The sequence below is a fragment of the Gorilla gorilla genome, chromosome 15 (genome assembly GCF_029281585.2).
Source record: "Gorilla gorilla gorilla isolate KB3781 chromosome 15, NHGRI_mGorGor1-v2.1_pri, whole genome shotgun sequence".
NCBI classification, from domain to species: domain Eukaryota; kingdom Metazoa; phylum Chordata; class Mammalia; order Primates; family Hominidae; genus Gorilla; species Gorilla gorilla.
In genome coordinates, this window is record NC_073239.2 from 16762144 (window position 1) to 16788774 (window position 26631).

The following is a 26631-nucleotide window of genomic DNA, read 5'->3' on the forward strand; positions in this document are numbered from 1 at the left end:
ATGAGTGTATACTGGAGGGATCTCATTGTAGCATCAGGGATGACTTCCTGGAGAAAGTGATATTTGAACTGATCTCTGTGAGGTAAGTAGAGGTTACCCAACATGTTAGACCCTCTTCTGCATCATTTCAGATGCTCTCAGCCTCACCCTGCTCTTGTTTCAGCTGCCACAATATTAACCAGCTCTTGGTGGGTTCTGACCAACTTCATGCAGTCACAACTTTAAACCTTGCATGTCTCTCACCTCTCACCCTGGGGCTGCCCTGCTCATCCCTCAGAACTCACTCGGTGACCACATGTGTACCACCTGAAGTCGGGGGATTCAGTAGCACATGGATTGAACCTTTGACCAGTGAGAGAGGAGGGACTGATAAAGTCATCATTTACATTATAATAGAAACCATGGTGAAGGAAGAGAAAGACCCTCTCATATTATTTTATATTGTTTTATACTCAGTACCTGTTTTAGGAAAAAACAACGAGGAAGTAAAACCAAAGACAGGCAGCCCGGCGCCAGGCCCAAAACCAGGCCTGGGCCTGCCTGGCCTAAACCCAGTAGTTAAAAATCAACTCTTAACTTAGAAACCAATGTTATTCATAGATTCCAGACATTGTATAGAAGAACATTGTGAAACTCCCTGCCCTGTTCTGTTTCTCTCTGACCACCAGTGCATGCAGCCCCTGTCACGTACCCCCTGCTTGCTCAAATCAATCATGACCCTTTCATGTGAAATCTTTAGTGTTGTGAGCCCTTAAAAGGGACAGATATTGTGCACTCGGGGAGCTCGGATTTTTAGGCAGTAGCTTGCCAATGCTCCCAGCTGAATAAAGCCCTTCCTTCTACAACTTGGTGTCTGAGAGGTTTTGTCTGCGGTTCGTCCTGCTACAATGGGAGTGTAAGTGACGTCCCAGAGACAGCACATAGAGGGGGAGAAAAGAGGAACATTCCATGTCCTCATTTGCACTGGAACCTAGCTCTCTGTGAAGTACTGTCCCTATAGTGCCATCGAGGAGAGGCCATTGGTCCCACACATCCCTGCACCTTGGGGTCCAGCAGAGATTCAGAATCATCCATGTTCCTTGTTTCCTCTTCTAGACTATTAACACTCCTACCTTTTATTAAAATTCCTGTTACTCCAAGTCTTTTTGTTGTTGTTGTTTACTATAACATGCTATAGCCCTCCTTATTGCTGTCTTCTACTCATGCCCTGGGCTTTTCCCCTCATTTACCGAAAAGTTTCCAGTTATGTTCTCTCCAGCTATCCTCCTTCCATGCCAATTCTGATATTATCCTCAGAGACTTTAAGGCACAATACCATGACCGCTTGGTTTCTTGACAGGCACAATGATAGGTGTTGTACCTCTCATTCCCATAAGTCTACCATGAATCTGGCTATCATCTGCAAAATTATGGATTCAAGAATTTCTCTGAAGTTTTCTATATTTCTCTCTTTCCTTAGCTACCTTTCCCCTTGAATCACATTAGCACTTTCTCTTTCTTCCTGTCATTCTGCCTACTCCTATTTTTTATTCCTTTCCTTATCCTGTTTGTATTTCATCATTTTCAATACCCTCAACTCTCTTGAATTTTTATTCTTTTCCCAAACATATCTAGTAAAAATCCAAAACCATATGAATTCAGACTGGCATCTCATGCTTGCCTGCCCTCAATACTGCTGGAGGAAACCACGAAACAGATCGTGGAGTAAAATGAAGTCACTATTAATTTGTGGTCACCAACTCACCTGAGCAATCAACACTGTCTTTAAATCTGACTACATATATCTCTTTAGGTATCATTTTTCCCATCATCTTCAGTGCCATCAAATCTCAAGTTTTCCTACCTCTCACTTTAATCTCAGCAGCAAATGATCTCTCACGCTGCCTCACAGAGAAAATATACTCTGTCATATAAACTCTCTCAGCTTCCCATCATAAAACAGGACATCTGCAAGTCTTAGCCAGAGCAATCAGGTAAAAGAAAGAAATGAAAGGCATTCAAATAAGAAAAGTCAAAGTTAAACTATCTCTCTTAACCTACTATACCTAGAAGACTCTAAAGATGCTGGCAGCCAAAACACTCCTGAAACTAATAAATGACTTCAGTAAGTTTCAGGATACAAAATCAGTGTACAAAAATCAGTAGCATTTCTATATACCAATAACGTGCAAGCTGAAAGCCAAAAAGAATACCTTAAGAGCATTCGTACATAGTGATTTGAGAAGAAAGGTTCTGCTCTCCTAGCTAAGACACATCCCTCCCAACATACTCTACATCCTTGCTCCTCCAACTTTTCTCAGAACTATTTTAGTCCATTCAGGCTCCTATAACAAAATACCATAGACTGGGTGGCTTATAAATAACAGAAATTTCTTTCTCATCATTCTGGAGATTGAGGAGTTCAAGATCAGGGCACCATCAGATTTGGTGTCTTGTGAGAACCTGCATTCTGGCTCATAGATGGCACTTTGGAACTGTGTTCCTTACCAGGTGGAAGGGCTGAGAAGAGGTCTCACTGGGGTCTCTTTTGAGCAAAGGAGTTAAGGGCACAATCTCTTTCAAGAGGATTCACTTTTGCAACATAATCGTCTGGAAAAGTCCCCTTTTTAAATACCATCACCTTGGGGGTTAACATTTCCACGTATGAATTTGTGGGCAGCAAACATTCACACCAGAGCAAGAATATATACTATAAATAATTCCTGTGATATCCTCTATCTGCCACCTGTACCTCTAATAAATCCTTGTCAGGAGCCTTTAAACATCCTTAAGTATTTCACATCTTTAAAACAAAACAAAACAATACCTTTCTCAAAGAATCTCCTTATTTGTCTTCTTAGAAAGGCTTAGGCTTTCTTTATCCGTTTCTTCATTTCCTATTAGCTTTTAACTCACCAGCCACTAACCGAAAACCTGATGTATGCCCTGAATACTCCAAAACCCCTGTGTAAACAAACACTTCTGCTCCCTACATGGGCATGGTATCTTCAAACATGGTATTCTTATATCTGATTGCCTTTTTCATTGTATCAATTTTCTTCTATAGTGTTTTTCACTAAATATGTGAGAAATTTTATCATGACTTTGACTTTTACTTATTTGTTCCTGATCAGCAGGAAGCACAGGGTTATCCATGCCAAAAGCAAACAGGTTAAATGGATTTTTTCCAGTTGGTGCTGTTATGCCCCCATACCAGTCCCCTGCACTAGACCTTCAGGTGAAACCCTGAACAATAATGTTAGCCAATTAAAAAGGTGGCAGTTAAGTTAAAAACCACTGAGCTGAGTGACTAAGAAGAACTAGAAAAACCAATTCACCTTTGACAGAGTAGCGGCAACCAGCCTTGCCCTAGGGCAATTCAAGCCTTTATTTCCTCAGGTTTCAACAGCTCTTTATGAGGACAGATAGCTTTTACTGCTTAGTCTTTGACTTGCCAACAATTTAACATTAACTCATGACCTACCAAAAAGAAGCAATAGGAAACTTCACCTAGGTAGAAGGTCCCCTTGATAAAACAACTCAGGTCAAATATCTCTGAAACTCCCATTCTTAAGATATAATAGAGGCACTTTTTCTAGTTTCCCTTTGTCATCAGCCCACTACAATATAATGCCATATTTAATAAATAGATCTCTCACTCTGCTCTAAGGAACTGCCCCACTGGGAACACTATTCCATCTTACTTAAAATGCTACAGTCATTCCTCTTTGTTGATTCTTAACCAGGGATATATTGAGAATCTCTTGAGGAAGTTTTTAAAATATGAATGACTAGGCACTGCGTCTAAATATTTTGTTTCAGTAGGACTGGGATGAAGTCTGAGTTATATGTATTCTACAAGGTTTCCCAAGGGATTCTGCTAGAAATATTGCAAGTTTTTATTTGAGTGCTTCAAGTGTGCCAGGTGCAGTGTGAAAAGCTTTTCACACATTGTCTTATTTATTTTTCACAGAAATTTTATTTGTGGCCAGCAGTGTTGATTCATTAAACAATATACTTTCTCACCCTTCTTTTTAAGCAAAGCTCTGACTTTATTCAGGTATTCACCCTCTACCATAAAGCCATGTAATAAGGTTCTTAATGATCTAACATAAAAATTGTAGTCTCTTTCTCCTGGCCAGTGATTAGTGATTGTGTACTGCCATGAGATGTTATTCTAGCCCATAGGGGTAAGGGAAGACCTGCTAGGAGACTTGAGGTAAAGGGGCCTCCATTCCTAAGAGTGAAACATATATAGGTGATTTCTTCTCCCTGGCTGTTATGTCTGCCTCTAATTCCTGCAAAAACTGCAGCTATCATGAGGTCAAGAGTGAAGCTTGCCTGAGGTCAATGCCACCACAAAAGATGGCAGAATGGAAAGTGTGTACAGGTGTTCCTGGACTTATGATAGGGTTATGTCTCAACAAAACCATAAAAAAGTCAAAAAATTTTAAGTTGAATTATCTTAAGAGTTAATCAGGGTTCTTAGTTTCAAGCAACATAAAACAATTCCAGCTAGGTTAAGAACAAAGATAATTTGTTAAAACCATTTAAAATGAGGCTTGAAGGCCGGGCGCGGTGACTCATGCCTGTAATCCCAGTACTTTGGGAGGCCGAGGAGGGCAGATCACAAGGTCAGGAGTTCGAGACCAGCCTGGCCAACATGGTAAAACCCCGTCTCTACTATAAATACAAAAATTAGCCAGGCGTGGTGGCACATGCCTGTAATCTCAGCTACTCAGGAGGCTGAGGCAGGAGAACTGCTTGAAACTGGGAGGCAGAGATTGCAGTGAGCCAAGATCACGCCACTGCACTCCAGCCTGGGCCACAGAGTGAGACTCTGTCTCAAGAAAAAAAGAAAAAGAAAAGAAAATTAGGCTTGAAGCTATACAACTAGTAACAAAATTCCAAACCACACAGCAGAACTGAAGTATGGAGTAAATTGCTGCTACTATCTCTGAGAAACTCAACCTTGCTACAGTTACCTCTGTGCCACTTCAGGGCTGGGAACTTCATTTGCAACCACCATCCCTTTGCTTCTATCACTGATTCTGAAGAATGGCATAGTGCATCTACTTGGCAATGTCTAGGTCTTCAGTCTGTAGCCCAGCAGCAAGGAATGTTTTGAAGGCAAGTTACTAAGAATTTCAGCCTTCAGCTTTGCTACTGGTCTCTGCTCCAACCAAGAACTCATCAGATGCTAAATTCCTCAAAACATAGCCAGGGGTTTCAGATGCTGAGAAGTCAGAAATAATGATGAATACCCACTACAAGTGAGAAGAAGCTGAGTCTTAGGAGATGTTTTTAAATCAACAGAAGAAAATTCATTATACTCTACTATTTTTATATATAATCAAAATATTATTTAATGTAAATGAATAAATTCATTCAAAATTGAAAACTAACCAATGTTAATCTCATTCTCAGGTGTGTTTGTTTTCTATTGCTGCTGTAACAAATTACCTGAAAGTAGTGGTTTTAAACAACACAGATTTATTATCTACAGTTCCAGAGGTCAGTTCTAAAACTAAGTTACTGGCATTCCTCCTGCAGGCTCTAAGGGACATTTCATTGCCTTGCCTCTTCCAGCTTCTAGAGGCTTGCCTGCACGACTTGGCTCATGGCCCCTTCCAGCAATGGCATTGCTCTGTCCTCTGCATCTATTGTTCCATCTCCTTCTCAAACTCTCATCCTCCAGCCTTCCCCTTATCAAACTCTTGAGCTTGCATTGGGCCTATCTGGCTAATCCAGGATAATCTTTTCTTGGCAAGACTGTTAATTTAATCAATTCCACAAAGTCCTTTTTTACCATATAAGGTAAGATTCACAGGTTCTGGGGATTAGTACCCAGACATCTTTGGGGTCTATTAATCAGCCTACTATACCTGGTAATAGCACTAACTCCTTCCCATAGTACGACTCTTATGCAAATCAATGTCTCATTAGAGGAACCGGCCTCTCTGAGTAACAGTCATCCTTTTTTCATCTCACTTTGTCCAATAATGGTACCAGCAGGAACAGATGACATACTCAAATAGAGCAATTTGAGGAGAGCTTAGTAAAGGGACTATTCATGAAATCTGGGACCAGGTGTAAGGACTACAAGAGAAAATGCTGTGCCAAGGACTAGTACACCAGCTTGCTGTGGACTCCCTAGGCCTGCAGGTAAACTGTTATCAGAACTGAAGCAAAGACAAACAAAGCAACTGACAAGAGGTGTTCTAATATTGAGTAGTGCAGCCAGTGTCTTTGATCTAATTGGCCAAGAGAAAAGACTTCAATGTCACTTGGCTCCAGGAGATCTGGACACAGGAAAATATCTAAGACTTTAGGTTCTCTTCTCTACTGGGCATTTGCCTATTTCACACTGGCTTTTAGACTTTTCTGTCTCTTGCATGACCTGAGGCCCTTCCAGAGATCAGCAGTCTCCCAATACATCCTTGTCACCTTCCTCAATCCCAAATCACTTTCAGTTATGACCTATGGAAAAAACCATTAATGAAACTTTCAAAAACAGGTAGATATTAGGCCTGATAATTTGGATGTGGTAAATGTATCACATAATATTATTCAAAGCCTATAGCTGATAATATAATTTTGGCTTATCTACAAACCAAAGAAATTTAGAGCCAGAAGAAAACTAAGACATCATGCTATCTAATGCATTATTTTAGACCTAAATAATTAGAGACCCAAGAGTATATGGTTATCTGGTGCACAACCCATGCTTCCTGCCACTCTGTCCTTGCCCTGTCCCACTTCTCTGAGCATCTTTGTATTTTGTTACTGGATTACACTGAAGGTTGAAAAAGGTATGGAATATAAGGCCAAGAGAAAAATCACTGGCAAAGCCACAGTTCCTGACATCAATAGATAACAAGCAGAAGGCAACATTTTACTCACTGCAATATCCATGATGATAACTCAAAGAGAACAGTGAACCTTTATGCTCATCACTGAATTGCTATTTTAACATCATTTGTACCTTGCAAAACTATCCTTAGGAGACATGCAAAATGTAATGTCAGTCCTCTTGGGTGTTTATTTAAAAATCATATATATCTTCTATTCAGAAGCCCTACTATTTAAATATAAACACACAATGGAATATTATTTGGCCACTAAATGGAAGGAAATTCTGACATAAGCTACAAAATGGATGAATCTTGAGGACATTGTAATAAGTCAAATAAGCCACTCACAAAAAGACAAATATTAAATGATTATACTTATAAGAGGTAGACTAGTCAAAATCATAGATAATGGGATAGTGTTTGCCAGGGGGTGGGGCAAGGGGAAATTAGTTATTGTTTAATAGGTATAGCATTCAGTTTTACAAAATGAAAAGCATTATTACAGACACAGATAGTAGTGATGGTTGCTCAACAATATAAAGGTATTTAATACCACTAAACTGCATACTTTAAAACGGTTAATATCATAAATTTTATGTTATTTGTATATTAACACAATTTTTAAAATTGGGAAAAAAGTAATTCATCTAGAAGTTTATGAACTTGTTATGAATTTACAAATTTGTGTGTGAATTCAATGACAGGAAATGTGCTCAAGAAGTGTAAACTCTTGTAAAAAGTAACTATTTTTTCTTAACTATAGATTCAGTAATCATATAATACTTTATCTTAAATTGTGATTAGTAACAAGTCGCAGGCACATCACAGCAGTTTCAAAATTCATTAGATATAAGAAAAAGAGATGTTAACCTCCTCTCTACTATTTTCTAATTACACCATATTCCAGGCCATTTCCTCATCATCCTTTTGATCTTTTCCTGGAAGTTAGCCTTTCCCACTATAATAGGACAAATAAATTTAGATACTTACTGGTTAAAAAGCATGTGCTATAGTCATATTATTTAGAGAGACAGTTTGCTGACAATAGAAGCAATTTTGAAGACATCTAAATTCAGTGGTTCTCAACCCAATCAGACTAAATACTTATTTTTATATCAAATATTTAGAAATTACCCCTTTATTATCCCAAAATTTAAATCAAAGATAATATAACCAACCTGCACACAATATCAAATAGGTATGTATAATTCCATAATGTAATAAAAAGGAGAATGACAAATTAAGTAAAATAATATGTATTCAAAAGTGTAGATGCTTGTGTACAACTATACTGGGAAATATAACAAAGTAGTCAGACTTAAGCTCTGCATAAATTACCATAACTGCCACTGCTACAAATGCAGACTGCACAAGAGTATTAGCTATTCGAATTCTATGAGGAGTACGCTGTTGGAACATCATTTCCTGGATGGTGAACAACTCTTTGAGAGTCCCAAAGAAAACAAATTAAAATTTTCTCCCAAGATACACGTATGGAATCCTGTAAAATATAACATCTGTTAAATTTTGTACCTGATTTCTTAATGTGATACAGAAAATACTTTGTTGGATATGTGAAAGGAGTTAAGTCCTATGCTCAGAAAATTACAAACAGGTTTTGTTTTGCCTATATAAATGTTCACTGGGATAGTCAAATGTCATGTCAGATAAAGGACAATTTTTGGTTGTGCAGGACCCATTTTAAGACGTTAGGCATTTCTGTTTCCACTCTATAAATGTGAGTTGAGTTTCCCCAATCATTTTGACAGTTGAAAACATCCACACAGATTTCTAAAATGTCCCAGAGACATTAAAACTTTTAATATAGACTAGCCCTCACTTAACAGACAAGGAACTTGAGGCTCAGAGAGTGCACTTTCCCATGGTTACAAAGCTAGTTGAAAGCACAGACTAATGTAAGAATGACAGAAGTCTCCTCTTACTGTGCTGTGCCACATCTCTTCCATCCTTGAGTACTTGGTATTCAATATGCAAATTAGAATGCCCATGCTCCATCAACGCTAAATAACAAAAACTGCTGCTTCTCTCAAAAACTTTGTTTATCTTCTCCCTTGAGATCCATTAGCTGTAAGCACTAAAGGCATTCTTTATAGCATTCCCTGTGAATCAGCTTTTGGCCCACTCTCCTATTACTTCCCGCCTATGTTAGCCCCAAGTCAAGTCTGATAAAATACTCAGGGATTCTCACCTAAAACTAAAAATAAGTTAGGATTATTTTAAACCAATTATCTGTAAGCACTCTATATGGCCTTTTCTTTACGAGGGAAAAGCAGGTCAAGATCTATCAAGGTTTCGGTTGACATTCTCTGAGCACTATGGTTTTATGTTCTTTCATCCCACAATGCAAAATTAATTCTAAATCTGGCAGAAAGTTGAAAAGAAAGGAGAGTGTAGGAGGAGCTATGAGGATTGCCTCACAGCTGACAATAACCCAAGTTAACATATCACTTCTGCCATAGACATGAATGTGATTTTTAGCACACAGCCATCCGAGCCACTCTTAGTACCTACTGTAAGAAATGCAATGTGTAAGACCATAATGTTTTTGATATTGTAATTGTTTTTGATATTTGTAATTAGTTATCCAACTAACCTCATATTGATGGAAATGTTTATCAAAGAAGTGCATGCTTTTCTTACATCACATACCTTTTACAAATGTTCTATCGTTGGGCGAGAGAAAGCTATGTGCATATCTGTTTCTTTCTATGACTTTTTGGTATTAAATTACAGTTCTTTATGCATAAGGAAATCAATTCTGGTGAAATTCTTTGCATTGACAGAATCCCTAAACAACCTGTCAAAATGAAAACGGCTTTTATCTCCAGTGATTCTGTAGACTCCCTCAGATAAGTTAGACACAAATCCTGTCCTACATAAAGGATGATTAAAAATATCTAATTTAAGGTTCATTAAGTTATTCCTGAAATAATGTCTCATCATATGAAATGTAATACATTTCTCAGAGAAAGTCTGGCTATATTTAAAGCCCATCAAAGTTATGACTTCTTAGGTATTCCAGTTAGATGACTCTTAATCAAAAGTCAATTCCAATTTTAAGAAGGATTAATATTCAGTGAAAAGATTCAACAGGCATTCTATTCAACAAAGAATAAGTGCTTCAGAGGTATTAGAGAATGAGAAATTAGATGATTAATTTCCTTTAAGATATAAACTTTTGAACTAAACAATGAACAAAACGCTAGATTCTATCTTTTGAACTAGAGAGTATGTTTATATATTTATCAATCTTAAAATTAGGAGAAAATATTTTTGTGAGACACATAACAAATCCTTTTCTTTCTCCTTCCTTTTTTATTTTGTTTCATATGTCTTCTACTACTACTACAACTACCACTACTATACAATACACATACAACCTAAAACAAGCATAGCATAAGCCCAACCCAACTCTATCTCTAAAACAAATGTTCCTCAAGCATTTTCCTACTGGATGGAAGTATTATCTAAGAATTCAAGAAAGATATACTTGGCTATATACAGTATTCAAGAGCTATGTGCTACGCATTGGGAATAACAAAATATGTCATATATAATTCTTCCCCTAGCAAAATTCAATAATAACCAAAATTATAATGGATGAAGACACATCCTAAGTTAGGTCACTGACTTATTTTCATTGGGTGATTTCACCTGTCATAGCCACCTCCACCTAGGCCTCCGGCAGGCACACATCAACCTGATCCCCACCGTGGGCTTTCTCCCATATCCAGATCCAATCCACCACGACAGCAGCTTTCCAGTCACCAGCTGTAAAGCCTGCACATACAAGCTCCCTTCTTCCTCCTGCTCTCCCTCCTGCTAGGGATTAGAAAGGAAAATGAGACACAGCCCCAGCCCACACGAACCTCTAACACTGCAGAGGAGAGTTTCACCTACTGAGTGGCATTTATAATTTAGTTACCATGGGTATTATGGAAGAAGTGAGAAAAACTGGAAGCAAAAACAACTTTAAACTAGTAGAAGCCCTTATCCCTATTTCTGACTAGCTTTTTAAAAATTATTTAATATATTTTTTAAACTGACAATATAAACCTCACCAAATTTTCATTTTGATCATCTGCAATTAATGTTTTCCATGGTTTACTGTGAACACATACAGTACCATCCATGGTACTCTTCTTTTTTTTGAGACGGAGTCTTGCTCTGTCGCCCAGGCTGGAGTGCAGTGGCGCGATCTCGGCTCACTGCAACCTCTGCCTCCCGGGTTCACGCCATTCTCCTGCCTCAGCCTCCCAAGTAGCTGGGACTACAGGTGCCCGCCACCACGCCCGGCTAATTTTTTGTATTTTTATTAGAGATGGGGTTTCACCGTGTTAGCCAGGATGGTCTCGATCTCCTGACCTCGTGATCCGCCCGCCTCAGCCTCCCAAAGTGCTGGGATTACAGGAGTGAGCCACGGCGCCCGGCCCCCATGGTACTCTTTAACCAACAACACTATTGGTTAAAAGTCCTGGGAACAGCTCTCATCCTAACTTCTGGCTTGTCTGCAGTGCTCAAGATAACTAATGTCTTACCTTTCTCTACTGAAAAAAATCTCACTGTCCCAATGTCCTTCTGCAGAGTGTCTTTCCACCTTTCATGAAGTCCAGGGGGCACCATAATATGATGCTCTTGTCCAAAGGTTGATCTCTTAATTATTACTTGACTCTCTAATGGATCATTCAGCAGGGTTCTTTATGTATCATGCTTGGGGATATTCTGCTAATAAAATGCACCCTCTTGTAAAATATCAGAAATAGAAAACTCAACCACTAATTTTATTAATTAGCCATGCTTACAAAATTGTGCTGCGGTACATACAAACTATGAAATTCCAAACTCAGCTGATTAGGAAGAAACTATTCTTTAAAACAAAAGGAAGAAGTAAAAATGAAATACTCACAAAGCAGTATTTAGAACAGAAAGTACTATTTGCGGCCCAGCGTGGTGGCTCACGCCTGTAATCCCAGCACTTTGGAAGGCCAAGGCGGGTGGATCACTTGAAGTCAGGAGTTCGAGACCACCCTGGCCAACATGGTGAAACCCCATCTCTACTAAAAATACAAAAATTAGCCAGGCATGGTGGTGCATGTCCACAGTCCCAGCTACTGAGGAGGCTGATGCAGGAGAATCACTTGAACCTGGGAGATGGAGGTTGCAGTGAGCTGAGATCGTGCCACTGCACTCCAGCCTGGTGAAAGAGCAAGACTCTGCCTCAAGAAAAAAAAAAAAAAAGGACAATTTGCTTAACTAGAAAATAGATATCACTTGTAATCATGAAAGTATATATATATATAATATATATACTTTAAACTAATAAAGTACAACATGTATCCTGGAAAGTGTTTCTAAGTATGCTGCTAAACTGCATTGGGCTGTTAAATAAGCACTTGTATACTGACTGTGTTAAGTAACTCTAACAGTGTAAAATCAGTTAATGAAGCTTAAAAAAAATTGACGTGGGAATACTACAAAAAGGCAAAGAAAACAAGCTGCTTTTCATCTACTTAAACAATTCAGTGACTGCGCTTGATTGCCAAGTCAAAGTTACTACAGCATTTCCCTGGAACCTGATTAGCCTGGAGCTTATTTGGTAAAAACATGGAATTTCTTTTCATTGTTGCTATTAAAACTTTATGAAACAGCTAATAATAGAAACTCCACTCTGCATTCAATGAAAAGAATGACCTTGGTTTACCAAAATAAAATAAAAATCAGGAGAAATAGATACCCACTTGATCTCCTTAGGTGAACACCAGCAGATTACATTAATAGTATTCCAGATACCCATGTGTTCCACAGCTCTAAAGTGAGAAATCTGCTTATGGCAACATTTTTATTCTAAGGTTTGTTTATTTGTCCTTTTCACCTGCCCACCTTACAACCCTAAGATGAGAAATCATCTACTCATAGCCACTTTTAATTCTAAGATTTATTTGCTTGTTTTGTAACCTTCCCAACTCATACACTAACTCTTTACTTTATTGGCTCTCTTAAATTCTGTCAGTGTTCTATCATTTCTTTCCTAGCAGTTGAGAACTACACAAAGAAAATTATATTAGCCAGCAATATGTCTGAGCAATTTTCCATAAGAAAACATTCAAAAACTATGTATCATAGATTCATAAAATCTCAGGAATAGAAGGAACTTTAAACCTTATTTAATCCAGCTACTCTACTAGTCCCAAGCATATAACCTTAAAACACCTGCAATGACATTAGTTGATTACTTCTCAACCACAGCCCATTCAATTTTTAGCTGATTCTGACTATCAGGACAAAAACACTATTTCCAAATCTTCTACCCAATGATCAGTTATATATCTTGGAACCTTCCCCACCCAAGAAAAATAATCAGCTTATTCCTTCTCATCAGGCCTTCGAATATTTGAAGATAGCAATTTTATCTATAGTTAGTATTCTCTCCATTATGCTAAGAATGTCCAGTTAATTCCATATTTTCTTATATGACATGACTTTAAGTGCTTCTATCAAAACACCCACCTTTTTAGGAACCACATAAGATTTAGAATCTGGACTGGGTCAAGGAGAAGTAACCTACCTGAGGTGGCTATACGTAAGGCCTTTTAGAGCCAAATCCTTGAAGAAAAACTAAGAATCTAAGGCCATGACAACCAATACTAGTAACTGTAGAATAGCAGGAATGTGATTAACAACAAGAATCAGAGCACAGAGTGTATGGCCAGGCAGACACAGGAACAGACTGGAGACACCCAGGAGGATGATCTGGAATGCATGTGAGTGGTGGTGTTCATCTTTATCAACTAATTGCTCTGTGGGCATATGAAGGGATAGCTCAAAAGCTACACATAACAACAGCTACACATCCCAGGGCCTCCCTATATGGTTCAAAAGGTCCCTTTCACAACCAATTGCCCAATATCCCAAAGGTGACAAATGTATATATAATTATCTGGTTTGCAATAGGACATGAAACCTGATAATACATGAGTAAGCAAAACAAGTCATTTAGAAGATGAATCTTAGGCTACAGATTATCTTCCACAACAATGTAAAAATTGTAAAGTTTTAAACAAAAATAAAACCCGGAAACAAACATAAAGTAGAATATGTCCCATGGAGAGAACCAATACATCACCAGACTGTGCCATAACAACTTAAGTTGTAATAGCCAAAAACTGGAAACAATCTGCATGGCCATAAACGGTAAATGAACTGACAAATTGTGCTATAACCATGCAATGTAATACTATTCAGCAAAAAGGGGGGAGGTGAATTATTGATACACAAAACAACACGGTTGAATCTCAAAAATATTATAGTTAGCAAAAGAAGGTATATATAAAAGAGTACATATTGTATGTTTCCAATTGTAAGAAATTTCAGAAAAGGCTAATCTATCGTGACAGAAAGTAGATCAATGGTTGTCTAGGGCTAGAGATGGGGTGATGAATTAACCTCATGGGGGCATGAGGGAATTTCTTAGATTGATTAAAATATATACTGACTATAATGGAGTTCATGTGTGTATCCATTTGTCAAAACTCATTGAACTGTAATAAAATAGGTTCATTTTGTCATATGTTGATTTTTTAAAGTATCAGAAAATCTCAATAAAGTTAATTAAAAAAAAAGGTGGGAGGGGGTCCCTGAAGAAACTCCAGCCAGACTGCCCACTGAGGTGGAGCCTTGGGAAGTTCACGCCCTTTGCAGTGGGGAGTGAGCCTGGCCCCTCCTCTCCCTGTGTGGAACCTGGGATTCAAACGGCAGGTGGGAAACGCTCTAGCAGGGACTCTGGCCTTGCATAGGATCCCTGTTTCCCCCTTTTTTCCCTTTTCACCCAATAAAACCCTGCTTTACTCACCCTTTAAACTGTCTGTGAGCCTAAATTTTCATAGTTATGGGACAGACAGGAATCCCACCTTTAGCTGAACTAAGGAAAAGTCCTGCAACAGTAATATTTGAAAACCAGTTAGACCCTTACACTTACATTAAGGATATATATAAAATGTCAAGAGTGAAAATAGTTTTTGAAAAAAAAAAATTGTTTGGGTTTTTTTTTTTTTTTTGAAATGAGTCTCGCTCTGTTGCCCAGGCTGGAGTACAATGGCGTGATCGCAGCTCACTGCAACCTCCACCTCCCAGGTTCAAGCAATTCTCTTGCCTCAGTTTCCTGAGTAGCTAGGACTATAGGTGGGACCACCACAGCTGCCTAATTTTTGTATTTTTAGTAGAGGCAGGGTTTCACCATGTTGGCCAGGCTGGTCTCGAACTCTTGACCTCAGGTGATCCGCCCACCTCAGCTTCCCAAAGTGCTGGGATTATAGACTTGAGCCACCATGTCCAGCCAAGGATGCTGTGGACCCCAATCTTCCCAAAAAGGGAGGGAAGGTGTGTCATTCCTTACCTTGAATCTAGCGAAAAAGCTTCAATAGCACTACTCAGAAAACCTAATAATTGCTATTTCAGAGTGGGGGAGAGACTGAATTATCTGATTCAAAGTTGAGAAATCTAAGAGCAGAAACTAGCCAGCCACTTTATGGCAGAGCAAAGGTGAGATAGCAATTTGATTATTATCCTGCCCTCCTAGAACGCATCAGAACAAAGAATTCTAGAGGGTTTTCTGTGAGCCACGTGCAAGAGAGCACTAAAGTGGAGTCATTTTAGGTCTTGTCCAAGAGAGTGGGCTGGAAAGCTGAAAGGTCCTCAGCAGAAAGTAACTAGATATGAATGATTGAATTCTCAGGAGACAAGGAAGCAGGTACATGAGATGAGATGTAATAAAAGAACATCCTCCCTTTTCAAGGATACTCCAGAATAAGGGATCTCCAGAGACTGGAGAATCTCTTAAAAAAAAATTTTAAAAAAAACCTGCAAATGAGTCCCACAATAGTCAGTCATACACATCCACCAAGCTCAGAGAAAATGAGGGCAGTGTTTGCAGTACCAGTGAAGGAAAAAACTTTCCTGCCCTCTCTGATATCTCCACTACACCCTCCACCCAGCTCTAATGCCAGGAGAGTTGGAAATCATGGTTAGCAGGCGTGGAGAGAAGAACATGCGAGGTATAGAAAGGAAGAAGCAGCTGTCAATACGCTCCCTAACTGCAGGCAGACAGCCCATAGAAATTGCAGCTCAGAGACAGATGTTTTCACTTTAAATCAAGTGTGAAGTTTGACAATCCTATGGGGTTAGGCAATTTAACTTCTGGACCAGTACTATTTGTATTACCTATGAATAACCAGAGAAGTAGAGCATCTTACTGAATTTTTGAACTGTTGGAGGAAAATAAACATTCCCACCGAATGAATATTAACGAAAGAAGACAAAAGTAAAATTGCTTTCTGATTCTGTTCCACGATTGTGCCTGTTCAAAACAACAGCTGTAGCACTCATTAGTGCGGATCATGAGGGAACAGGGGCAGTCCTAGGAAGAGCCGCTGACAACAGGGTTCAGACACAGAGACACAGTGTGAAAGCCACCCCTGGATTTGGGCAGCACAGCAGCCCTGATGCCAGGAGCTTTACATACATGACCTCTGATGGTTCATTTTATGTGTCAACCTCTCTGAGCCACACGGTGCCCAAATTAAATGTTCTTTCAGAGTGTGTTTGTGAGGGTGTTTCAGTATGAGATTAGCATTTGAATCAGCGAACTCAGTAGATTATCCTCCCCAGTATGAGTGGATATCACCCAATCCATTGAGGGCCTGAATAGAACAAACGGTGAAGGAAGAAAGAATTTGCTTTATTAAAATTTATCTCCCTGAGTGAGCTGGGACATCTCATTTTATCTTATCCTGCTTTTGGACTGGGATTTGCACCATTGGCTGCCCTGGTTCTCAGGCCTTAGGACTTGGACTTAATTATACCACCAGCTTTTCTGGGTCTTCAGTTTGCAGACAGTAGACTTCTCAAACTCTTTAGCCTCCGTAAACATATAAGCCAGGTCCTCGTAACAAATCTCCTATATATGCCTATATAGGTTTGTGTATGTGTGTGTGTGTGTGTGTGTGTGTATATATCTCACAAATATAAACACAAATGTTTGTGTGTATATACAATCTCTCCACAACTTGTGAAGAGATTAAGAGCACACAGCTACGCCCCCATTTAATCTCTCACGAAGTCAACACTAAGCACTAGCTTTCCCACTTCTCAGTTGTGTGTCCTGTTACATTAGTTTAACCTGGTCATTTCTACTTTCTAAAAGTCAAAAGGCTTTTGTCTTCTCACATAAAAATTATTCAGCAACTAATTGTTGAACAACATGATGAATGAATCAATCTAATCAAATGATGCCAAGCTCTAATGTCAACATTCAACTAACACAATGTCACCATTTTTCTAGCTCCTGCGATTTTTATTCAATTTTATTTATTTTTTTTATGGCTAAACCTGAGTGACTAGATATAATGGGGTCGTATTTCTCAATCATTAAGCATCAGTGTTTTTGCAGATGTCATTTTTTGTTTTTTAAGAATCTGTCCTCATTTTGCCTATCAAAAGAGAAATACTCAGCAATGTTCATTTATGCATTTAACAGAAATTTATTGATTGTCCCCTTTATACCAATGTGTCAGAACTCAGTTCTATTCATCTAACACACAGTGGCTTGAGCCAAAAGTGAAATAATTGACTCAAATGATTGAAAGATCCTTGTATAAAAAGGTTTTAGTCCTGGCTTATTGAAACCACCAGGTCCCAAGTATCTCTTTCCATCTTGCTGAGTTCTGCTTCCTCTGGATTAGGTCCATTCTCATACAGCCTCTCCACTCATGGTAGTAATGTGGCCACAGCAGTTCACTTAGCTATCTCCTTTCAAGCTTAAAATCTAGTGGCAAAAAAAAGAACCTGCTTCCCTGATAACATGCTTTTAAAGTCTTAGAATTTAGTATCTATAGATAAAGGGTTAACAGAACCATTTTCCCTGCTGCATGAGAATCTGACCTTTGTTCAACCATTTAGCTCTGCTCCTCTGGCCATCTGATAAGAGTCAAGAGTCAGGATACCACTAGATAATATTGCTTACCATAAATTGCTTACCTAAAATAGGACCCTTGATTAGTAAACTGCATCTGGACTTGGAGGAACTATAAATCAACTAAACAACTGATGGGGCTGCCATGGTTTGGACTTCCTTGAGTTCAGTGACTCTTCCAAATGACGTTCCTCACAGAGACCCTTCAAGTTAAGCCTAAAGATCTGTTACAAATGATATTGGTTATTGGAGATGATGATTTCCTCACCTGTGCAATGCAGATTATGTTTTTTTGTACCTTAGCTTTATTGCTAAGCTGGACTGCTGCAAGGACTCTTGCAAGAAATAATGTCTAATTCCATTCTACTGGAAAGCTGTGTTTTCTCTCCTATGACCTTCCTTGTACAGTGGTATCAAGGATGATGTATGGAAGTGAGCTTAAATGTTTAGTTTAGCTGTGAAGACAACTAGTCAGTGTTGCAGTGCCTATCTCTGAACCAATAACTACAACCAGGGGAAAAGAAAAGAAATGACTGATTGGAATAATCTTAGCTTCATGTTCTGCCTGTGGAAGAAGGGAATGCTGAGCTGCTTCACTGAAACTTCTGGGGCTGACAATGGGGCAGGAGTGGTTGCCTAAAACCCAATCAGAGTTCTTACCAAAAGGAAGAAGAATCAAAAGCCCAGCAACCAAAACAGCAAATATTTACTATGCAATTAACTTCTTTCCACATACTGCATCAAAGCACATGGAATTCTAATTCTTTCCTCAACCAAATGATAATTACATATGAATAAATTATTAATATACATGCGAATCATAAAAATTGCACACATTTAAATTTCAAATATGAAAAAATCTACAATAAGTTATTGGTGGTACCTCTTTAGAAATGACAATCTACAACTAGACTTTGGCTTACTTATTAGGGGTTCCATGAAAGGATTCAGCAATAAATCTTCAGACGGCTGTTAAAATTTTGATTTCCTTGCAAATGGTTTAAAGTGAAATATTGAAATTAATTTGTCTAAGAGAAAGTTAAGAGTATAGACTCTAAAAGAAAAATACAGATGTGAGGCCTGCTCTCTCTAACTAGCAGTTGATTTTAGACAAAGTCATTAAATCTCGTTTTCTCAATTCATTATGAGAATGATACCTACCTTACTGTATTATTTTGAGAAGTAAATAAATACATATAAAAGACATGAGTGCCTGGCAAAAAGGAAACAGCACACATTTCCAAATCAACCATTATCATCATCATCATAGGAATTTTAAAATTTGATGTATACAATCCACATCTCAACTTGACATTTTTTTTTTTCCTACTTGTAGTTACTTCCATAATGTGGTAAGATTTCGTGACTTTGGGGGAAAACAGGCATCAAGTAAGAGAGAAAGCTTTATTTAATTAAACTTTTAAAAATGGCTAATGTAAAGCAAGATATACAGAAATGTGATTATATACAAAGTTGATTACTTGTGCAAATATTCCTAGGCTTTGAAATTTAGGGATTTGCGGAAGGGGGTCTCCGAAATCTATACCTGGCAAACACCTAGAATCTGGCAAAACTGCTGCAAAAATGGGCCCGATGCAATAACGAACCTGTGTTACACTGACTAAGCTCTATGTCATTTCAGGAAATAATGACGCGGGGCTCATTATGTGTTACGCAGTGTCCTTGAAAAGCTCACAGTCTAGTGGGTAAAAAAGACCCATAAATAAGTAAATGCAATGCAATGTGCTAAGTGCTGTGTGAAGCCATGCACTGGGTGTTCTTTTCCCATAGCAGATGGGGTTAAAATTTGAGATACCTTTTAGTCAGATTATATTCATTCCACTGCATTTCAGGGGCTCCTCTGTGCCTGTCTGTAAGAGCACATAATCGTAAAATACCAGCCCTGCCCACTCCCTAGACAGGCCCATGTGAACATCAGTGAATTAATGTACATTAAATCATTGAGCTTTTCTAAAATAAATTGCTGTTTTAAAAAATAAATACCCAAGGGACTGTCAGTGAGATGATCACAGCATCCTGCAATCTGCTTTTATCTTTATCAAAAGAAACTGAGCACAAACACAGCATTGACATTATTTCAAAAGCATAAAGAAGATGACAACCACCCAGATACATAATAGTCCCAAAAATGCAGACCTATGCTTTATCTGATGAGAGAAAGAGAGACAGAGAGAGACAGACAGAGAGAGAGAGAGGAGAGAGAGAGAGAGAAAGAGAGAGAGGAGAGATGCCAGGGTGAAGACAAAAGAATTGCTTCCAAAAAATTCTGCAAGGACTTTATGTTTCTAAAAAGGAAGGAAATAGGAAATAGAGGAATACAAAAGAATTTTAAACTAGAAGTGAGTTTAAAAATTATCTAATACACTCATTTATTTTACAAAGACCTAAAGAGATTAAGCAGCTAGTCTAAGTTAATAGAGGAGCCAGAAATAGAAATCAAGTCTAAAACTCTCCCCACTATGGAATTATTTTAAGGTTTATCATCATATTGATAATAGTGTAGTACCTGCGTCAGATTCTCAGCAAGTTAAATAGGCTTTTGTTTCCAAGACTAAGATCTACCATTTTTGACATTGCTTTTGTGAAAAATAATAAAAAAAAAACAACTGAACTTTCTAAATTTCAATAAAACTTGCAAACAAAAAGAAACCTCCCTAATACGCCCATTTTTCATTTCATTCTTAAGCATTAATAATACAGACTTCCTCATATTCCTGCCAATTGATGACTTCCTCTCATTTTTGCCCTCATTTGAAACAGTATCTACTTTATTACCTTTTAATTTTTTCCTAATTTATTATCATGATTATAAATATCAGAAGCCTGATAGTGTCAGCACAAATTTGATTTTGAATGAGAACTGCCCTGAGGAAGGGATCATAAAGTAAGAATGTCAAAATGCTTATACATTGTACAATTTCAGGTTTCCCTCCTAAAACCCATCATACTCTATGCTTTCACCAATTGACATTAAACTTGACTCTTCTCTTTGAAACAAAAGTGCTTAAGTTTTTTAAATACGTGATGGTTCACCCCACTAAAAGTGCTGAAGTATTTAACTGTTGAAAAGGCACAGCTTGAAATGCATCATAAACTAAAACCATCATCAGAGTATTCACTCTCATATTTTCTTCACCTACCTTCATGGCAAAAGCTTTTGACACTTAGTAATATGTTTAGCTGTCTAATGGAAAATAACAAAATGAAAAACAGGAACAGTCATAAGTCACCTTGCAAAGTTACATCCCTGAACTTGAACTGAGATTCAGTAAAGATAACCACAATATAGATCCATCGAGTATGTAATTTTAGGTTCTGTTTTAATCTAGCTTTGAGAAAGTATTAATTGTTTTCACTTTGTAAACTTAAAGTGCTTTTGGCCCATTACCCAGGTAGATGTTAGACAGAAAAGTGCCTCTTATATTTACTGCTAGCATTATAATAAACATTTTATTGTGACCATTATCTGAGGCCTATTTCAGTTTTCATTGCTGTGGTGCTTGCCACCTCTCCAAAATATTTTACAAGTAAGAAGTCTGAACTAGGGAGATGGCCTGAAGCTACTAAAATTGGAAATCATCATTTTTAATGTTTTCATCAACAAGGTCATTCGATGTTCTCCACATTTGTTAGAAAGCCTGCTAACAGAAAGAGAGAAAACAAGTAGTAGATAATCCAGAGTTGCGAGTGTCAAACAAGTATAACAGAAGGAATAGGGGCAAAGGCATTGACACTGGTGAAGAGAAAGTGGCTGGGCCTTAGCCTGACAGGGAAGGGAGTGAAGCCAGGAAGGAAAGATAGGCCAGGAAAGTAAGGTGTTTGAGGTTCAAGTCGGACTTAATTTCAAAGATTATTTAGTCTCCGTGAGGAAGAAAGAAAGGTACAATATTTGGGTCAGAGTTTGACATTTCAGAGTTTGAAGATTTTATACAAAGAGCACTTCTAGATGAGGGCAAGGTCAAGCAGAGAGTGATGAGGAGGAGGAGGAAGGTAAAACAAAAATGAAAATGAAGGGCACTGCTGTGAGCAGGTCATGGAATGTGAAGCCATGTATAGGATGAGACATCCATGGAGACAGTTCTTCATGGGTGTCTCGCATTTCCACACATATGATTGTGAGCTACGTACTAACTACTCTTTATTCTGGACTATATTTTTTAGGATATTTGTATTGTGAACAGCCTTGGAAGACAGAAAGCATCTCCCTCTGGAGTAAAGGGCAAACATGCTAACTCTGCCCATTATAGAGATTCAGGCACCTTAAGTTCAGGGTTTCTCTCCTAAAATGCAACCTACTGAATTACTGAGGCACCATCCAGCCCTCTTCTCTATGAAAATTGGAAAACGGGCTCATATTCTGGTTACTGCTATTACTGTGAGAAATAAACAATATAAGCAGTTCTTTACCTCTGAATCAGGAGCCTCATAGCTTCTACCAGCAGACATGAAACTATGCCAGGTTAACTTGTTGCCTTGCAAGTAGGGTACAATCTCAGACCCTTTACGTTCTTGACAGTTTTGACAGTGAGGATGGAGTGCTGGGAAATATGTGGGTTTCTGCAAGAGGAAAGATGAGGACATTTAACAAAATATGAGAAAAGTCTGTGAGAACTGGTAGTAAACATGTTAATCAAACGGTATGGTCTATGGATAACAAATAGTCCCCCAATGCATTTTTTCAGTAAAGAGAGAAAAAAATGGGAAGGTGATTACAGGCCTACTACTAGAAAGTGGATTCAAAGACAAAATCAGTTGTTGCTGACTCTCCTTTGTGTAGGATGGCTTCCTTGCCAATCAATCAGCCTCTGTTCTTCCCTCTTGCAACACCTAGTGTCAATATTCATCCTGGTTCCATGGGGAAACTGAATCTTTTATAATGGGCAGTGACCATGCCTGCTTACATCCTTGAAAAGATGATCTTGAACAAACAAACATCTGTAACTAAGGAACTTTCAGAACAAAGAGCATCACTCTTAATACATGCAGAAAAGCAAGAGACACATGGAGAACTGTCTCACAACAATCTCCATACCTCGTTTCTACACCACCTTGGCAGCTCGTGAATTGTACCATGCATACACCATTCTCTCAGTGACTAATTCATGTTGAGATGTAATCCATTCAATTTGTCTAATATAGCATTTAATTATAGGTACTATCAATAGAACTGTAAGCAGTATTATCTCAACCATGCCCTGCTCACAGTCCCAGACACAGTCAGCTGAACAAGTCTGATAAACCACCAGATGGCTTTCTCCTTAGGTCTCTGTATTGACCTTTCTGCTTGCCTCAAGGCATTCATTCATATACAGCAGGATGTATTAGTGATTGCACAAACTCTGCCTTGGCCCACAAGGAAGAAGCCAAGTAAACTTTTATCATCCAAAACATCTCTTGTGGAAGTATGTTTCTTTCAACCATCACTGGAATATTTAATGAATACAGATAACAAAATAACCCAGGCCAGTGAGTTCAAGCTGGCTTGAATGGCTTACAGAACCAAGATGTTGTTATTGATCACTTTAACTAATGTCAGAGACGAATTTATTATCAGTTTTTTTAAGTGGATAACCCATGTTGCAGCTAAAACTGCCCACAGTAGGGACCTAAATAATGTCAGTTGTTCCTCCACAAAGCTGTCTAAAGTAACTAAGGGTAGTTTCATTTAAGAGATCTCCACAATTGTCTGAGAATTACATGAGCCATAGTGTTTCCTTAAACATGTGCAGGTCTCTTATTACCGCCCATAAGGAGCAGGTCACTGTGTTTAGGGAGGGAAGCACTACCACAGATTAATGTTGCTTGTCCTAGACCATAATTATCATAATGTACTCAAACAGTATGTACTCCCTTGTGTAATTCTTTCACTTAGCATAATGTTTTTGAGGTTCATGCATGTTGCAGTAGCTTGTTCCTTTTTACTGCTAAGTAGTAATCTATCATATGACTATACATCAGTTTATCTATTTTCTTGATTGATAAACATCTGTATTTTTTCCAGTTTTTGGACATTGTAAACAGGACTGCTATAAACATTTATGCAAAGTCTTTTTGTGGACATAAGTTTTCATTTCTCTTGGGTAAACACCTAGAAGTGGAATTGCCAGGTCATAGTAGAGGTGTATGTTTACTTTTAAAAAGAAATTGTCAGACCTTTTCCAAAGTGGTTGTACCATTTCCACTCTCGCCAAAAAAGTATTAGAGTTTTGGTTACTCCAAATCCTTGCCAGCATTTGGTGTTGTCAGTCTTTCCAGTTGTAGCTATTCTGGTAATTTTGAGGTAGTATCTTATTAGTATTTTTTCCTATGTATTTTAAAGTTTGTTCCTTTCAACCATCACTGAAATATTTAGTGAATATAGAGAATATAAAAAGAATAGGAAATTAATGGAAAAATGTTGCTAGATGTATAAGCCCTTTCCTCAAATACTATAATCCCATGTGATGTTCAGAGAGCAGGGTGATGAGCAAGGAACATCTGGAATCCAGGCAGAATAACATTCAAATCCCAGATTTGTGACTTAGTAATCTGGGGTTCTTTTGTATATTACATAAAACCTCTTATTTTCAGCTTCCTGATAAAATTATGGAGAAAAAATGCTTAAAATTATGTTCAGCATTAAACACAGAATTATAGTTACAGTTTTGATATGAGACAGCATGAGCCCATTAGCTGTGACTGTAAATTTTGCTTAACTTTTTTACTTGTCTGTTTCTTCACTTATAAACTGGGAAAATAAGTCTAAACAGAGTATGCTTGGCATGGCTTCAAAGATATATAATAGTAACCAACTTCTATGATTTGAATGTGTCCCCCAAAGTTCATGTGTTGGAAATTAAATTCCCACTGCAACAGTGTTAGGAGGTGGGGCCTAATAATAGGTGATTAGATCATGAGGGTTCTGCCCTCATGAATTAATTACTGTTGTTATCATGGTAGCAGGTTACTATCAAAGTTAGCTCAGCTTCCTTATTCTCTCTTGCTCGCACGGTCTCTGCCCTTCTGCCTTCCCCCATGGGATGACATAGCATGAAGGCTGTCACCAGGTGCTGATGTCATATTCTTGGACTTTCCAGTTCCCAGAACCATGAAGCAAATAAACTTCTATTGTTTATAAATTACCTAGTCTGTGGTATTCTGTATTGGTATTCTGTAATAGCAACACAAAACAGATGAAGACACCAACATTTCTAGAAAACTTACTACGTACTATGTTTAGCAATATACGTGGATCATTTCATTCAAATCTCACAAGTTCCACAAGCTTAAAAGGCGGGTGCATCATTATCTCCATTTTGCAAGGGCTCTGCAAAATCTTGTGACTTGCCTCAGCTTTCACAGCAAGTAGCCATACTCTGAAACCTGTGAATACATTATCTCCACTAAAAAAAAAAATTAAAAAGCTAATTCTGCTTATCGCTTATTACAGTGATAGTCTCTGTTTCCTTTTATTACCCTTTTCCTAACACATTTTTAAAAGCTAAAAACACTGTTGAATTCAAAGACTAGGCGGCTCTTTGGAATAAAATCAAATAAAATACATTTGATTAATTACTTGATCAATTATTGTGCTAGACAAACTTCTAGCAGTATTTCTGCCCTATTATATCAGTCAACAAACATAAAACAAAATGCTATAATATAACAAGTTGGTGAAACAAATGTTGCAAGCTGAGAGTTGGCCATAGGTTGGCTAGTGAGCATCAATGGCAACCTGGGGTTCTCTATATGGTTCCATGGGCCTGCAAGTAGTAAAGGGTAAAAGGGCCTTGAACTATTTATTCCTTAACTGAGTTCTTCAGCCTTCCTTTTGGAAATGCATACAAACAGATCATCATCTTCTATCCCATACCTATCACTACTGGACAAGAATGTAATTTTTATCAGAAGGCACCATCTGCCTTGTGCAGCTCATCTAGGGGATTTCTCATCATATCTCATAAAATTAATCACCAAACAGCACCTAAGCAAGAGTGAAATGAGAGGCAAAATGCACAGTTCACCACAGTGCAAAATCATCTAATCCCTTAAGAAAAAATTGCAAGTTCATTGCTTGTTCTGTAATCCATCAGCAAGGTCTGCAAACCATTTAAGCTCAGTCATGCACAAGTGATTACAGAAAGAACCACACACAAAATAGGTTTTCATATTAAATGGCTATTGGAAAGTTATGTCCCAGCTATATTCCTGTGTTTTGAAAAGGAAAATGGTCACATGAAACATCAATCAACAGCTTGAGCTCAGTGAAATGACTGAAATAAGCATTTATAAATAAATGAATCCAACTGGCTAAAAATGAAGAAGTAACTTATTTAAAGTTCCAAGGTCTTTACTTATGGGAGTATGATCAAGCTGTGACCAATGATATGAAAAGATCTGCAGATTGTATATTATCATAGAAATGAAGATGTCACTCCAAGGTTAGCCCCATTTGAATTTATTGATGATAGTCTTTAATGCACAAGGCTAAAATGCTTGAATGCTTTCATTGAGTTACAACCTTATGAGTAAAAAGCATATGATGAAACACCGAATATATAAAGGAGAATTGTAATAAAATAAGAAAAGGAATACAGCTGCTAAAGAATTGTTGCCCTTGCCTTGACTTGAACAACAATAACAAAAAGTTCTACTATTTGAAGAGCATTAGAAACATCTTTCACTGAACCAAGACAACAATTTGGAAAACACTCACTCATCCAGGGCTGAAGCTTCAGGTCAAAGAACATACAGAGAGCCATTTGGGAAACATTTTCCATCTTAGTCTCCCTGGGATGAATTAGGTGGCAT

General features: G+C 38.0%; 1 long non-coding RNA gene across 1 annotated transcript in view; it reads right to left on the reverse strand.

Annotated features, from left to right (window-relative positions):
- The window catches only part of LOC129526762 (uncharacterized), a 364222-nt gene that overhangs the window by 136945 nt on the left and 200646 nt on the right, over nucleotides 1–26631 (reverse strand). Inside the window, exon 4 of the long non-coding RNA XR_010130717.1 lies at nucleotides 22249–22398. This is a non-coding gene — a long non-coding RNA (uncharacterized lncRNA). The remainder of the gene's footprint in view (nucleotides 1–22248; nucleotides 22399–26631) is intronic.